Below are 18,328 nucleotides of genomic sequence, written 5' to 3'. Positions count from 1 at the left end.
GGATGGCGGACATTTGTCTCAAATTATTTTGCAATTTCATTTTCGTTTGCAATTTTATGGCACCAAGAAAAACGACAAAAATGTGTAAATAAAAAATGTGAAAAATGGAAAAATCAAATAAAAAAGGAAAAGAGTCAACGAGGATTTGTTGCGAGTTATAGCGAATGACAAGCAATAGGTGCTCGAACTGCCTTAGGGTGCGGGAGCGCGCTGAGTGTGCGATTGTTATTGTTTTCGCTAGTGTTGTTATTGCTGTTTTCACGCTGCACTAATGGCGCTCATCAACGACGGCCGAGAAATTCATGACTGCACGATGATTGTGCGACGTTGTTACGCTGTTGCTGCCACACTGCCAGTCTATCAACGCTACTGTGCTGTTGTATTATTAGTTGCTAACGCTGATTATGGTGCTGACGATGCTGCTGGCTGCCTTCACTAGTCCAGAATATGGCTGAGTTGCTGGGCACTGCGGATGACTTTGACTTTTTGAGCCATCAATTCAACACTTTACCTCATTGTCGACGGCCTCACGCAGTCCATAACAATGAAGTGGTTGGTGCAACAACAATCTTGGTTGTAGCAACAACAATGTCCAACGCAATTCGCATGCAGCTAAGACTAAGCCAATAGCGAGTTATTGCAAGCGCTCCACTTCAGCGAAAACATATTTCAAGGCAGCAGCTTGAAGGTTTGTGTGTGTGTGTGTGTATGCTTGCGCTTTGGTGTAGTTGTTGTTGTATTTGCAAAGACGCTAGCCAAACAAATCAGTCGTGCTTGAAGATTAATGGTGGTATTATTGCGTCGTGTCGGCATCGAAGCGGCAGCAACTACAACGCGTGCAACAGTAGCCAGCAACAGCAGAAATGCCAACACCATAATCGCCACCACATCACCATCACCACCACTACCACCAGTAGCAGCATAATCATGAGCAGCTCAGCACCGCAACTTGTGGCAGCTAGCAAACTAGACATTTTGGCGCGAGCGCGCGCTTGGTCAGCAGCAGCAGGCCACTGCCATTAACTAACTGTAGCGTCATGGCAGGCGTTTCCTCTTCCTCTTCATCCAAACCCAAGCACCCACTCACCAAACCAGTATTCACTATTACTCCTTCTTGCCTAGCTGGAATGTGGCAGAGTTGCAAGCAATTTTTCTTGTTGCAAATAATTTTTCATTTTTCAATGCCTCCATGTCGACTTCACTGGGTGTGACGACTCCAGCGCTCCTTCACCACGCCTTCTACTTCCACTCTACTCAGCTCATGCAGCTTCGCTGTACTTTAATATTCTCTGCACTTTGCCTCCGGCTCATGCTTGTGCGGCATTTATTATGGCAAATGCAATTGATCAGCTGTACAACTACAACACCAGCAACAACAATGCATACAATAACAACATTAATACGAAAGCTGTGCCACAGTCGTCACCTCGCTTGTTGCCGTCCCTCCCCCCTTCGCTCTCGCATCCGCATGGCAAGTTATTGTGTAAAAGGATTCCGACAGGATTCACGCCACATTACGCCAAACACCAAACACTGAGGGTCTAAGCACCGAATGATAGTGCTTCGTAAATGCTTAGCAGCAGTCTTTTGCTGTCTGAAGTCGTTTGACTGCACGAAATTTGTTAGCATTTTGTGTAATTTTTGAAATATTCGCCATTTAAAGGAAATCAATTACGAATGGCGAAGATAAACTGCGAAGGGGGGGAGTTAGAAAGCCGAAATTTTAAACGTATTGTGGAAAATTTAACAATCTCTTAAGGGGTTGCCAGTGGAAATGGCACACAGATTTTTAAAGTAAAACGCAGGAAAACTCAAATGAATTGAGAAAACTGGTAAGTGCGTGACGGATATCCTCGAAGGCTAGAAAATGATTTTACGAAGAATGCTAATAATTTGGTGTATAGGTAGGCAAGTGAGTTGAAGTGGCTACTACCAGGAACAACGGCACATCTGGATCAAAGATAAGAGCCCATTTTCAGACTACACCAAAATTTCTTTATTCGCACTGCTGAACCATTTCTTACCCCAGTTAAATCTTATCGCTGTCGGAGCCACTCACGCATAGGTGGCGAACTGTTTTCGGTTGATCAAAAAAGGGGCGACCACAAATATCGCAAGTTGACTTTGCATAGTGCAGCACATTTACACGAGAAATGAAGCACTTTTTCTGCTTCTTAATGATTCTTGCTGTTCTTCTCATCTTTGGAAAGACCCGCCTAGTCTTTTTGCGATTACCTAATACCCCACGGTCGTCGTAGCCGAATAATACAGGGTTGTTAATATTCAACGGCCCCATCTGGTAACCCTGTATCTTTAGACAGAGACGTCAGATCGCTTAACGACATACCGCGTTGGAAGCGTCAATCCAAGAAGATTTTTACCGTGGAACAGTACACGCCCCGCGAGCGTTCCCAAACTGTTGAAATCTACATTCAACAAAAGCAGTCAATTGTGAAAACTCAACGTGCGTATAAACAATTAAATAATTTGAATAGTGCGCCTTCTAAGAACACCATTAAACGTTTGTACAAAAGGTTTTCGCCAAAGAGGAAACATCAAAACCAACCAAGGCGATCGGATGAGAATATTGCTCTTGTACGGGCCAGTGTTGAGTCGTCGCCAAGGACATCCCAAAATCGCTCTTCTCAGCAGTTGGACATTGCTCGGACCACTTTACAACGAGTTATTCGCATTGATTTGCATTTATTCTCGTATAAAACTCAACTGACGCAAAGATTGTTGCTTGCGGACAAGCCTCGTCGATTGGAATGGGCCGAAAGAGTCATTGAAATCCGTCGGGTCCGTCAAATTAGGGCAACCCTGTATAATATATGTGATCCTTTAACTCCTCCCCTCCTCTTCGCTAACGCACGTTTGTGCTAGGGATCTTAGTTCGTTCCAGCTTCTGCTGACCGCTACCAGGTGGTAAGTGGTCTGCCAATTCCTCTACCAGTTTGTTGAAATGGATTCCAGCGTAGCGCTTATTTAGCTTTATCATTTTTCTTTAACGTGTGGCCATTTCTTTTTATTTTTTTTTCTCATCCAACGTCGACCTGGTTAGCTTGCGCCAACAACTCGGCTTTGGTTATTGTCCGGTGCCAGAATATTCGCAAAATCCTACGAAGGCAGCGATTTATGGACGTTCGCAGGCGTTTCGTGATCTTCGCCGTTACTCTCTAGGTGGTGCAACCATATAATAGATCGGATTTGACGCTCGAGTTAAAGATGCGCAGCTTGGTGTGATGGCGGATACTTTTGTTTTGCCACAATGGAGCGAGGATACCAAAAGACGTGGATGCCACCTCAGAACCGCCATCCGCGGTAACCGTGCAGCCAATGTAGCAGAACTTGTCAACGGTTTCGAACTGTTTAGCACCCACTATCAGTGGTTGCGACATGATGTCACTGAGATGGAGCGCTTTCGTTTTCCCATCTTATTTCCGTCTCATGGACTTGAAAATCTAAAAAGTTATATCTTTATTTCATCTCTTATCATTTCCATTATACGTAGATTCCCTCAACTAGATAACTTTTTAATGAGTCCTGAGACATGCAGGATTTGAAGACAATGAAGAGACTCACTAGCTCGGAAAAGGAAGTCTGCATGGTTCGAAGAAGACTTAGTATATTTAGATGACGCCTCTACTACTGCTAAGACTTCTCCCATCTTCTTAGTGGTTTTGCAGTTTGCTACCCGCTATCGACAAGACAAAAAGGGAATCTAAGAGGCTCCTTTTCGGAAGGAACTTGGGTGACTGCTGGCATTTAAACTGGAGAGCGTAAAGACTCTTCAGGTTAGGATACCATCTGGGTAAGATGGGATTTGACGAGAGATTTGCAGCAGTTTTTATACGTTGCCATATGAAAAGCAAGAATATATCTCACATAATTTTCTATAGAGGAAAAGTCTTAGACTTAAATTCATTGAAGAGTGACTAATGTTTCGAATTAACAAAGTAGTATAGGTTAGTAGTGCTTGAAGATTAATGGTGGTATTATTGCGTCGTCTTGGCATCGAAGCGGCAGCAGCTTCAACGCGTGCAACAGTAGCCAGCCACACAACATCGATGGCAGTACCGATGCCAACGCCATAACCATCAGCAAACCATAATACCCCATTAAAACACTAGCATCAGTAGCAGCACCTTTCATGATTACCAGCTCCGCATCTCAACTAAAACTATCAGCAAGCTAAGAGGAATCTAATATCTTTTCGTTTTCAAGAAATAATACCCAATCTCTGGTCCGGTACGAGGGAATTGTGGTTAGGTTAGGTTCAGCGATTCAGGTTACCAGATCACTGCAGTGTGTGTGTGTTCCAAGCAGAGGTGGTCGCAATCAAAGAAGCAGCTGACTGGCTACTTACTTGCGTAATAACTGTTAAGTAGGTAAATATTTACTCCGATAGCCAAGCGGCAATTAGGGCCCTAGGCTATATTATGATGCATTCGAAACTGGTCAGGGAATACCTGGCCTCTCTCTCTCTCGACTGCATCAGAGTTCTTCGATATAAACATAATTTGGGTACCTGGTCACAGTGACATTGCTGGAAACTGCGAAGCCGACGAGCTGGCCAGACTAGGGATCTGTGGGGAAGTATGCCCGCGAGAGGAGAGGATCGGGATCCCCTTGACAACCTGCGCTTTACTCCTGGAAGGATGGGCTTTGCACCAGCTCAGGGAGCCAAGTATATGAACGTGTAAGGTCGCGAAGTCTTTTTGGCCATGTTTGAATAGGCGGCGTTCGAGGGATATTCTGAGGATAACAAAATCTCATCTCTCAAATGTCGTGGGCATCCTCATGGGTACGCGGGGTATACATGCCGTGAGACTCGGAATTACTTCGAGTCCTGTTTGCAACAGCTGTATGGAGGATGAGGTGGAATCATCTCAGCACCTGCTTCTTAGCTGCCCAGCTCTCGCGGGATTAAGATTCCAGCATCTTGGTTCTTACATCTTTTCTGCGCCTGCAGATATAGCAGGTCTTGATAACAAAAATCTGATGAACTTCATCAGACCAACACAACTGCCAATTAGTCACCGTTCATAGTCCACAAATACTCCCACCCTCCCCACCGCATTCCTTTTCGCCCTATCGTTTTTATTTTTTTCCTTCACCTCTTTTTCCCCCTCTTGCAATGGTATCACAAAGGATGAATTTCTTTCGCCCACTCTCTGGGCAATCATTACTACCTAACCTAACCTAACCTAGGTTCAGCGAATCAAAGTTTCCCACGCACTCTTTCTATTGCTATAAGACAAATCTGTACCAAATTCTGTCTTCTACATTCTTAGCTGGAAAAAGATGCACCTATGCAGCTCCTTGGCAACTTTAGAACAGCTTAGAGCCTGCTCGGCAAAGATAGTTTTAGAAGCTTCTTGAAGGTCAAACCTATCAAATTTTCATTAAACTTTTATAAGTAGTCACTCTGTGCGTAGAATAACATACTTTGGTGTTTCCCTTAGCGAAATCCAATCACAAGGAGCCCATCTCCGGTCCATGTGTGCTGGCGGTATTAACAGCAGTCATCTCATCATAGGACTGAACTTTTGTGGTCATTATCTTCGGGCGCAATTAATTTATTAACTATATACATATATAATTTTTTCTCAAGTTTTCTGTGCTGTTTTGCTGCTACTACCAGATATCCTGACTGAAATATGTCCAGCTGCGAACCTTAAAAATCCCTTTATTAGTTGGCATTCATGCATTCCCTTTCAACTTAGCGGTAAAAGTGGCAAGTAAACTTGCTTAATTGCGCTCACTTAAGCAAATAGTGTTGGAGTGAGTAAAGTATAATAATCATAATTATTTACAGTGTAAACGATTAACGTGAATTTTCCCACACACTACAATTCGCTAGTCGGTATCACTCCCACTACTACCACCACCACCACCAGCAGCACTACCTTGCCATTGGCACCCCAGTTTAACCCATTTTACCGCCACCTTTCATTAGACTACATTTCCGAAGCAAAAAACCCTGTGAAGGGGCATTTCTAGTGACTTAATTTTCCATTTCCCACTACCCATTAGGCATGAATGAGTGCAAGTGTAGGTATGAGAGTGGACGTGGAAGTGAAGGTATGCTATACTCGTACACTAAAGTGAGCTGCTGCGTAGGTGAACACCTGAGGTAGTAAAAAACGCTGCATTATTAGCACGAGACTAGTGCGATTTTGTCAACTACGAACCGGTTCGCTAGTCATGTTGTTGGTAGGGACCACTGTCTGCAGAGTGTGGCAGACAAAAGTACAAAATATGGTCATAGGAGGGAGATGCTCTGACCGATCGACCACCATGGCAAAAGTAAGCAGTTTTAGAGTCCAGGCAAGTTTATTATAGAGACAAATTGGCCAGTTTAACACTGGTTTCAAACTATCGCAAGAGAAATGCAAGGCTACACTAGTGCCCATCCTCCCAATTCAGCACTAGTTCCCACCAATGCATAAGCCGTTGATGCTGTGCTAGCGGTCGCTTATAACTACTAACGATAACCGATTTACTTCAGAAATTTACTCTAAACAAAGTTATCCGTATGGTGCAGCAAACTACGACTAGGAGTAACTGTGAGCAACCGAAAAAGTTTTCCGTGCTCTTTACAAGATTGTATATGAAACCAGATGTGGGAGATATAACTAAGGTTTGAAAACCCCATCTTTGATAGGAATGGGGAGATAAGAATTTGCGAGTATTGCAGCGATTCGACTAAAGACTGTAAAGAAATGGTCAGACAGAAGCTCCGGTAGTAATGGCAATATTTCTAGGTCATATAACAGGTGGCGCTAAAGTAATTCTCCTATCAGAAAATGCTATAAATTTTGCGATTGGCCACTAATGTCAGTTCTGTTTTGACATTTGTGTAGTAAACACATGCGAAATACACGTTAATAAACAATGTTACGCTACACTGCTCCAGAACGCCGAATATTGCTGACTATTTATTTGACCAATAATCGATCGGTGACTTTGGCACAACGTGAACTTCATCGCAGATTTCCTCGCCGTCCAACGCCTACTGGTGAAACACTGCGACGTTTAGCCGCTCGCCTCGAAGAGACTGGCACAACACGAGATGCTGCCAGGCGTGGCAGACCCCGGAGTAGCCGTTCTGCAGAGAATATTGCTGCTGTAGCCGAGGATGTCATGGAAGCGCCGTCGACATCGACCAGACGACGTGCCACGCAAATGGGTATCAGTCGACGGTCTTCACAGCGAATTTTGGTACAAGATTTGAAGATGTTTCCGTACAAAGTCCCGACGGTGCATCAGCTGTTAGCTGCTGACCGCCAATCGCGTCTAACATACGCTCAAGCCATCCTTAATCACCACAAAGAGGGAGATGATTTTTCATCAAAAATAATCATGAGTGATGAGGCCCTTTTCCATCTTTGCGGGTACATAAATAAGCAAAATTTACGGTTCTGGAGCACTGAAAATCCGCGTGTAACCCACGAAGAGCCATTACACCCGCTCAAAGTCACTGTATGGTGTGCTGTTTTCGCTGGAGGAGTCATCGAACCTTTTTTCTTCGAAGACGTCGCGGCCAAACGGTTACTGTGAATGGTGAACGATGAACGAATTCTTTTTGCCGCAACTTGATGAATTGAGATTGGAAAACATGTGGTTCCAACAGGACGGTGCAACGGCACACACTGCACGTGCCACAACCGATATGCTGAAGGATGCATTTCCCGGGCGCCTAATCTCCCGTTTTGGCGATTTGCACTGGCCAGCAAGATCGCCTGATTTGACCGCTCCAGACTTCTTTTTGTGGGGCTTTTTGAAGTCGCGGGTTTATGTCAACAATCCTCAGACTCTTGCAGCTCTTAAAGAGAATATCCGTCAAGAATGTGAGGACCTATCGCCGGAAGTTTTGGCCAAAGTGATGGAAAATGCCATAAAAAGGGCTCAAATGGCAATCAACTGTGGCGGCGACCATTTACATGACATCATACTCTCGACTTGATGTAAAAAAAATTAAAAGACCAAATAAAAATAATCCACAAGAAGAATCAAAGTTTTTCATTTTTTTTTTTTTAATTACAGCCAAAACACATCGCAAGGTTACTTTTGCGCCACCTTGTAGGCTTAGTAGCAATATACAGCGCATAAATCCTCGATAGTGTCGTTCACAATAGATGAGAAAGAACTAAGGAATAGAACCTAGAATAATATCCAGGCTATGTAAGGCGCAAGATAAAGATAGAGTAGGCAAAATTATTATCTCTAAGCAGAAGTGCGCACTTGGACGTGAGTTCTAGTTTGTTTGCCGTAACACAATTTAAAGAAGATTTAAAGAATTTAAATATTTAAAGAATGTAAAGATGAGAGGAGAAAAGAAAAAGGAGAGTGTTAAGCACGATACTTGAATGAGTCTTGGATATGAGAAATGCTGTAATCTGGACCTATGATACATTCGGCAAGTGTCTAATATCCAAATAGCTAAACAGGCGTTGTTAAGGTGAGAGCCAAGATACCAGAATCTCAGAATGGCACTAACAGTGAAGCTGAGAAATGTGTCCTGAAATTATTCCACCAACTCATCCTTTAGGTAGCTGTTCGAACTAATGTTAAGTCTCAATGAATGGATACCCTTAGGCCAATATTCTGGTTAGGAAACCCAATACCATCGAGAGTTACAAGAAGCGCCACCGAATTGATTTGATGTAACTGCCCTTAGTCAGCTCAATTATGGCGTAATATGTTGTATGGGGGAAAGCCCATGTAAAAGAGATACAGCTCCAAAGCCACGCACCAACTCATTCTCTTGCTAAGTGCGAAGAACACACAAGCACCGAAGGCACTGTGCACTAAGTGAAATCTCTTGATAGGCACATGAGAATAAAAAGCTGCAAGTACTGCAATGATTCGACTAAAGGTTCTAAAGAAATCAGCACACAGAAGCTGCTTACACAGTAGGGCGGGTCGATTTAAAAATCGCTCATTGCTCTGTGAAAATCGTATTCTAGGGATCAAAATAAGAAACTTTGCCGAAGGAACCATACCTCTAAAACGAATTCTGATGTCCCCCAATTTGGGTCGAACGAAAAATCCCACTTTGACCCATTTAGAGTGCTCCAATCGAGTCCAAATGAATGACCGACCCCCACTAACTTTGGACGGCCGATCCACCCATGCTAGTGGCACACTCCCTGTAACTCCCCTGGGGGGTTCCCCATACAATCATTTCAAAATATCACAATTTTGGGCCTTTACATGAGAAAAGAAACTAAAAAGTTCCACCCAAATTGGGGGACATCAGAATTCGTTTTAGAGGTATGGTTCCTTCGGCAAAGTTTCTTATTTTGATCCCTAGAATATGATTTTCACAGAGCAATGGGCGATTTTTTTGCCTCCCCACAAATCGACCCGGCCTATTACACAGTCATATGAGAATACTGACAGGAGAATGAAACTAAAATTAGAAAAGTCGAGCCAAGCAGCACCGAGAGATTTAGTAACTCCTAAAAAAACACTCAGGCTAAAAAGCGCATTGTATTTAAAGCTCTGGAAAGTGGAAGTGTAGATGGTCAAGAAGGAAAGGAAAGAAGTAATAGAAGTGAAAAGATAGGATAACATAGAGACATAGAGGTGGCTAGACCTGTGAGATTATTCCAGATTCTTTGGAAATTTATTCGCTCTCATGACATTGGAACCCAACATTCGCAGTATTCCTCTAGCAAATGCAGGACACTCACAAAAGAAATGCTCAGTGCTATCCGCCACCTCTAAGCAAGACAGGAAAATCGGGTCATCAATGATTCCAATGGTGGTCATATGCTGACCCCATGGATTGTGTGCTGTATTGATACGGACGATCAACCGAACGTCTTTTCTTTCAAGTTTTTGAAGAAAGTCCGACAGTTTTCTGTTTCAGCTTTTCACAAAACACTTGGCAGTTCTGCAGCCCTCTAGACAGAACCATCGCTCTTCCTTTAAATTGCGTACATAATCGCTGATGCACTTTATGATTCCTTTAGAACTGATTCCGATTATTGGCTCTGGTCCCTGTGGGGTCATCGCTGATCCACAGCTGGGCAATTCATTGGCATTTTCATTTTCTTGAACACCGCAGTGTCCTGGAACTCATATAAGTACAAGCCTATTCTGTCTTGCTACATAATTAAACTTTCTCTTACATTCTTGAACAATCTTTGAGGCTCTTCAGAGCTTTTAGTGCAGCCTGATTGTGACTTAAGACTCCAATCTGTTTCTGATAGGACTTCGAGATTTCTCGAGCAATCATCAAGGTATTTACAACCATGCTACCCCACATGAAGAGAGGAAAACTATGCGTTACGAGGGCCAATTCTATCATTCTATTCCATCATAAACAGCTGATTCGAAGCTCTACGGTAGAGTTAGTGTTGGTATACATTTCGTCCGTCATTGACTATTGCAGTGCATTTTAAACATTTATCAACTATAATGGTTGTCAACAATGACCCCAAACTGAAACAGAGTGATGAGATACCCGGTAATGAAACCTATATATACCTTAGTAGCCAGGCAGCTATAAAATCCAAGCAGTGTAGGAGATAACCTCTACAGTAACCCTGAATTAACCCACTTCTCTTAACGCAAAAGCTGAGTCGTTTCACCCAAAAATAGTATGGCTTCGAGGCCAATGAGACAGAAAGGCTATTTGCAAGGCTAATGAACATGCGCGACTGAGCATTAAATTTACTCACAGGGACATAACTGATGAATCAGTAATACTTACGCAAACTATTTCTAGCTAAAAACTCACTACACAAGCAAATGATGGCTGGCTTGATCAGCCCATCTGTAAAATGTTGAGAGAACAGTGGTCGGCACTTACTGCTGGTCGTACTGGTGGCATCGTAAGCCTAGATAAATGCAAGAGTAGTTTGATACAGAATATCGACCGAGAGGCAGACAGTCTTACCCACTTAGTGTATGGCCAAATAACTTTTTAGAACTCAAGGAGAAACACAGGAGGAGTCAGTGTTGAACCTTTTGTGTATTTGCTTTGTTCTAAAGGGTGGTTAAATGGTTTAAGGGCCGATGTAGAATGTGAACCACACCTAAACGTCAAACTTTTTTCTGCATTTTATTCGACATTTTTTAATTCCAGACTCATTCAATTTGAACCATGGAAAGATACACAATCAAGCAACGCGTTAAAGTTATTCAGGCTTATTATGAAAACGGGCGTTCAAATCAAAATGCATATCGCGCACTTCGTGAATAAAATCATCTTCACTGATGAGGCACATTTTCACCTCAGTGGATTCGTCAATAAGCAGAATTGCCGCATTTGGGCGAATGATAATCCAATGATTGCCGGAAAACTAATGCACCCACAAAGAGTGACTGTTTGGTGCGGTTTATGGGCCGGCGGCATCATTGGGCCGTATTTTTCCAAAACAGAGGCCGGTCAGGCAGTTACTGTGAATAGTGTTCGCTATCGTGAGATGATAACGAACTTTTTATGACCCGAATTGGAAGATATGGATGTGGACGATATGTGGTTTCAACAGGACGGTACCACTTGTCATACAGCTAACGAAACAATAGCTCTTTTGCGCGAAAAATTTGATGGCCGAATAATCTCACGTCGCGCCGATGTCAATTGGACGCCAAGATCATGTGATTTGACACCGTTGGACTTCTTTCTTTGGGGTTATTTGAAAGAAAAGGTGTACGTCGATAGGCCAGCAACAATTCAAGAGCTAAAGGATGAGATAATTCGGCACATTAACGGCATAGAACCTCAATTATGCCTCAGCGTCATCGAAAATTTGGACCATCGGATGGAGGTGTGCCGCCAAGGCCGCGGTGGCCATTTGGCCGATATTTTGTTCTATAAGTAATTGAGTTATGCCAGTATTATCATAATAAAGAGAAATGATAATAAGTTTTTAAAAAAGTTCTATTTTATTCAAAATCAACACCGGCCCTTAAAACTTAACCCCGTTTACTTAGACGAAGACTCCTCACATTGAATAGACAATTCGCCCATAATTTAGAAGAGCTTAGGTTTGTGGAAGCTCAGGTTGAGTGCTTCTAAAGTTTCTCCGAAGTTCAAATTGATTTTGGGAGAGATTGGAAATTACCTATTTCCCGAAGCTGCAACACAATGAGCCAAGCGTCAAACTGTGTCCCACTACTGAACAGCTGCGGTAGCTTAACCTAACCTGCTGGTTCCATGCAATAAAAAAATTGATAGCGTGTGGGCTAATTCAGTCTTTCTCAGACATCGCCAGTTACTTACGCAGAGATGACAAGGAATGTGTGCTAAACTCTGATAGGGCATCATCCAGCGAAAGCATGAATTTCCATTATAGAGAAGAGGAGCGGCACCAACTAGTTTCGGTTCCAAACTCCCTAAAATTGCACCAGTTCGCTACTTGCATACTTCGCTGCAGGGTAAAGGCAACAAGTGGTATGCATATAAGGGTGCATATGTGTGCGTATGGCAGCGCTGTACCTCTGTGTGCTGCAATGAGAAGTGCGTCCTCCAGCGCCTTCCGCCTCGGTGCGCAATTAAATGCAATACACAGCACACAAACGTACTTTTTATACTTTTATGTGTGTGTGTGTATGTGTGTGTGTACCTGCCTGTTTGTATGCTAGTGCATATGCGGATAGAGTAGTGGCATCAGTGGCAACATTAATGTTGCAATATCGAAAGCAGAAAAAATTAACAAATTCAAAAACAAAAAAAAAAAGAACAGGCAAAGCTGCACGACTGAAATAAATGCAGCGAAAAAAGCATTGAAAGTGCCACGTAGAGGCTCTTCACCACTACATAGCATACACACTATTGATTTACATGCATACACGCGCCCATACGTTTGAGCGGCGGTGCGCCTATAAGTATGTATGTGTGCCAATGCACGTCATGTGGCATATGCCAATGCGACAGCCTATAAACTGAAACCTTATTGAATTTTCCATTTCATTAAGCGTTGCACATTGCACAGTCGCTGCGCGCCGTTTTACGTCTACTCAGATAAATTTTTTATTTGTTTTCTGTTTTTTGTGTTTGTTGCACTCTTTCTTCATAAGAGCGGAAAAGTGGGCTAAAATGCGAGCAAATAAAAATTGGCACGATAAACAAGTGCAGAGATAATCGACACACTGCCACAATGTTCCATGCATTGCATTGCATGTGTGTGTGTGTGTGTGTTTTATATATGTATGCGTGCATTATGTTGTAACTTTGTTTGGCATAAAAGCGCTTTGCATTGGCGGAAAAAATAGCGCTGAATGAGCGGTACTTGAAAGAAAAAATTGGTGGCGAAGAAAAAATATTAAATAGTAGTCAAAGTTGTAGTCGTGTGTATGTATGGGCAAGTATTAATGCATGCACCTGTATAGCGAATATGGCATAAATAAATGAAAAGCTATGAAAATACTGAAAATCGATGATTAAAGGTACTCCCTAGAAGCCAACGATGCATAAGTGGGCTTAAATTTTTTTGTTTTTTTTTGGTTTTGAATGAATACCCAAAGTAGTAAATAATGATAGATTATGGTGTTGAGGACTTATAGAAGCCACTGGGGGGTTTCTGAAAATCATTTTATTGCTTAAAAAAATTAATACTGACAAATTTTTCGCTGCAAATATTGAGTTTCGTGCATGAAAGGGGGACTTAAGCTACGCCTCACAACTTTGAGCTCGCGCCTGACTTTTTTTTGCACAAAAGTGTGGGAACTCAAACTTTTAACTCACCCCAAAAGCAACATCACAATCTTTGAGGTGAACCTTTGGGCGAAATCTAAGGGGGCTTGAATTCTTTAAACTCCAACTATTTTAGCCGATTTTTTAAAGCTAAACAGTCGTACGGACTATTTTTTCACATAATTTGCAGAATAGTTTCTATACAAAAACTAGCAAACCCGGCCCGCTTCGCTGGGCACACTAAATAGAATAGATATGCTTTAGAACAGAAAAGATATGGTTTTCATATTATTTGTTTCTTTATTCTTTATTCAAGCGCTTTGGCATAAACAAAATTTTTTGTTTTTCTATTTGTTTTTGAGTAAATATATAATGTTGTTGGCTTCCCAACACGTGAACAGCCAACGTATAGTTGACCATGGGTGAATACTGGTTCTTCTAAACTCATCCCGCACATTTCTAAAGTTTGCCCTTGTGATTTGTTGATAGTTATTGCAAATGCTAAACGAGTGGGCAGTTGCAAGCGCTTGAATTCAAATGGCAATTCAGGTGGAATCAGCTAAATTTTCAATCAATTTTTTTTTCCACATTAAATTCTCAAATTTCGTAAGAAATTATTCACTGTTCCAAAATCCACTCCAAAGAAATTCGCAAAAAATGTTTACACTTTGCACTTACGTCTTCTCCTTACGTCTTCTCTCAGAAAGAAATATTGACACATTGTAACTCACACTGTCAATTTGACAGTTCAGTTCCGCCCCAAGCGTTAAAAAAGTAAACGACATTATGGCTGGTTCCAAAGGACGCTGTACGCGTTCCCGGTGTCCGAATTACAACCAAACTTTACGAAACCCATTTTCAATACTTACTCAACAATGTGTGTAAGTTTGGTTTAATTCGGTTCAAAGACACGGCGGGTCCACGTTTTGGCATATATTTCGAGACCCTAGTCATCAATAGGTATGAAAATTACCCCATATTAAAGCACTTATCAACAGCTTTCATTTGATACCCATATTGTACATACACAACCAAAGGTTAGCCGGGTCCACGTTTTGACCTATATCTCGAGACCCCAGTCACGGAGCGGCATGAAAAATACTCTGTACTAAAGCATTCACCAACAGCTTTCATTTGATACCCATATTGTACATACACATCCGAAGGTTACCCGGGTCCACGTTTTGACCTATATCTTGAGACCCTATCTACCAATAGGTATTCAAACTATACGGAAATCATCTTCAATACCTACTTAACAATGTGTGTAAGTTTGGTTTAATTCGGTGCAAAGACACGGCGGGTCCACGTTTTGGCATATATTTCCAGACCCTAGTCATCAATAGGTATGAAAACTACCCCGTATTAAAGCACTTATCAACAGCTTTCATTTGATACCCATATTGTACATACACAACCAAAGGTTACCCGGTCCACGTTTTGATCTATATCTCGAGACCCCAGTCACGGAGCGGCATGAAAAATACTCTGTACTAAAGCATTCACCAACAGCTTCCATTTGATGTCCATATTGTACAACACATTCTAGGGTTACCCGGGTCCACGTTTTGGTCTCTATCTCGAGACCCCAATCACGGAGCGGCATGAAAAATACTCTGAACTAAAGCATTCACCAACAGCTTCCATTTGATACCCATATTGTACATACACATCCAAAGGTTACCCGGGTCCACGTTTTGACCTATATCTCGAGACCCTATTCACCGATAGGTATCCAAACTATACGAGAACCATCTTCAATATCTACTTAACAACGAGTGTAAGTTTGGTTAAAATCGGTTGAGCCATTCTCCGTAAAGTTCATCACAACGCGAAAAACGGCTGAATTTTTATATATATTGATAAATAAAATTGTCGTATGTAGAATAAAGATCCTATTACAAAATTGGCAAACTGGTCTAGCATTCGGAACATCGTTATGCATTATTGCAGATCTGGAAGCCCAAAAAAATTAACCGCACGACAGGAGCGAATTGTGGTCTCCACGGTGGCACAAAATCCAAAAACTTCGGCTGTCAAATTGTGCGAGTCCCAGCAAAATTCATTTGAAATCAATTTCAACCCCCAAACTGTTCGAAATACCTTACATAAGGCTGGGTATCATGGACGGCTTCCTTGGCGTAAACCCTCAATTTCGCAGGTAAATAAAAAAAGAGACTAGAATTTGCTAAACAGCCTTTAAGTAAGCCTGAGGCTTTTTGGAACACCATCATATTTAGTGATATTTCAAAATTCATTTTATTTGGGTCAGATGGAGCACAAAAGATTTAGCGAAAGCCAAATAAAGAGCTTCAAGAGAACAACCTGCTCAAAAGAGTCAAACACGGTGGAGGAAATGTGATGGCTTGGGTGTGTTTCGCGACATCTGGTGTCGGAAAGCTCGTGTTCATAGATGCGACAATGTATAAGCATGTGTATCGCGACACATTCGAAAAGAAAATTTAAGTCCAAGTGTCGAAAAATTGGGCCTTAATGGGACAACTTGGGAATTTCAACAAGATAATAACCCAAAACATGCGTCTTATCTTGTGCAGGAGTGGATGATATGCCATTGCAAAAAGCTTCAAACGCGATTTTTTTTAAATCTACCCGACTTCCGAAGAAATCTGAGTAAATCTCGTGGCGCCATGGAACCCAGATGGTCGCTTCTGAGCACATCAGTGCTAAAAACCTCGAGCCTGGCCAAGCAGATGCACAGAAAGTGGCCCGCCATCAGTCCAACCAGCTGCCTGCAGTCTCTTCTGATCGGACATGAGAGGTAACATCAGTTTTGCCCATCTGCAGTTTCTCTTAGCTTGCCAAGCTCGCTTGTGGCTTAGAGTACCGCGTTTGCTAAAGGTGGCTTTGATGACTGCAGAAGGGAGTGGCAGAACTGGTTCCGCGCTAAAGAAGTTGGCTTTAGAGCCCTTCCTAGCTAAGGAGTCAGAGGTCTCATTACCGGTGTTGCCAACGCCAATAAATCTGAGTCGCTAGGGCCAATATCAAAAGTCGCTAGAAAGTCGCTAACTCCATAAGGGGCGGATCCTAAATTTCATTCTGAGAGGTGCACAAGAGGCCAGCTGCGGACTTAAAATTTTTAGATGAATAATAATTAAACCAGTAATACCAACTCTACTGAAATTTGATATCAACGGAAGTTAGTTTCAATCTCCTGAAATACTGCTTTTTTTACAGAGGTAAATCCATTATTTAAGCAACCTCGAGGTAGATTTAAATATTTTATATTTACTTAAAATGAATTAAAAAGTAAGTAAGCTAGAGGATAGTAAACAATCAACTAAGCCGATATCAATTCAATTGTTTCACGTACAGAACATAATAAAATCCGGGGATTCCCCGACCGCATTGCTCTTATATGATCAGTGGTAAAAATAATTTGGTTACTCATTACAATTGTATTGGAATTGAATTGGAATATATTTTATTATTTATTTCTTAATACAACGTTTGATTTTTGTGAATTTCATAAAATAAATTTAAAATTTCAATTATAGATCGATAATTTATCGACGATAACAAACCAAGAGCTAGTGCGTTAATTTATCTATAGTCAGTAAATTATTACTCTAGAGTATGGAAGGTAAAGGGCATTCACGGATAATCAAGTTGACAGAAAAGTATCTATTGCCTAAAGCGGTTTTGATTTGCTCTCCAAAAGTCGCCAGATAAGTCGCTAAATCATTTTTGTCGCCAAAACTTTTTTTTTGTCGCCAAGACTCAAGCAAAAGTCGTCAATTCTAGCGACAAAGTCGCTAAATTGGCAACACTGCTCATTACCCACTATACCGACGTGTCCCGGAATCCATGTTAGCATCAGTGTCTACCGACATAGTTCAGCCTGGATTTGCAGCACGCAACTAGCCTTGAAGTGGTTGAGGGCTATCTTAGGTCATGAGCGCAGTTTTGCCGTCGCTGCAGATACATACAGATTTACCTCTCCACCTGTTTTTCACAGCAAAGTTGAATTGCTTCTTGAGCACAGAAAGAGCTGACTGCATTCCACTTTTTCCTAATTGTTAAAGCTCATACAGCAATCATTAGGTGGGGTTCTGCATCTGGCGGTCATATGGCTAATATTTTGGCATATTGTTTATGTTCCTCTAGGGAAGCAACATATTTGTGTTTTAGAGATTCAATAAGTTTAGTGTCCGCTTGGTTTATAGGATGCAGCTGAAGTTTAGTGAATACAGATATATACGAAGTAGCTCAGATTGGCCAGCAGTTGCTAGTAGCCAGCCAATAGTTTTTCCACCATTATTTTGAACTTGTCAAAAGAAGATGCCAGAGGCGCTTGTCTGCATTGACTCGATGTCTCAGAGACCCAATTTGAGATATTTTCTTCGTGCACTCACTTGAACAGGGGTTGTGGGTTGCAATTTTGTCTTGGGAGACAGTAAAGATTGATGGTATGACGAAGAAGATTTTTGATGAGATTTCGATGTTCTTGAACATAATTCTAGTTTAGCAAAGTGAATCAATCTAAGAGTCAGGCTGATTGCTTACAAAGAAGGCGGTTTTTGAATGAGTAGTATGGGCATATCGTGCGTACAGATTTACCTCTCTGTCACTTACTTAGATCCTGGCTTGAAACGCACTCCTTTAGCCGGACAGCCTTCATGAGAGTTGTCCATTAATGAGAGTTGCTGGATGGGG

This window comes from Anastrepha ludens, chromosome 6 (assembly GCF_028408465.1).
Source record: "Anastrepha ludens isolate Willacy chromosome 6, idAnaLude1.1, whole genome shotgun sequence".
NCBI classification, from domain to species: Eukaryota; Metazoa; Arthropoda; class Insecta; order Diptera; family Tephritidae; genus Anastrepha; species Anastrepha ludens.
This window is presented reverse-complemented; position numbering follows the sequence as displayed.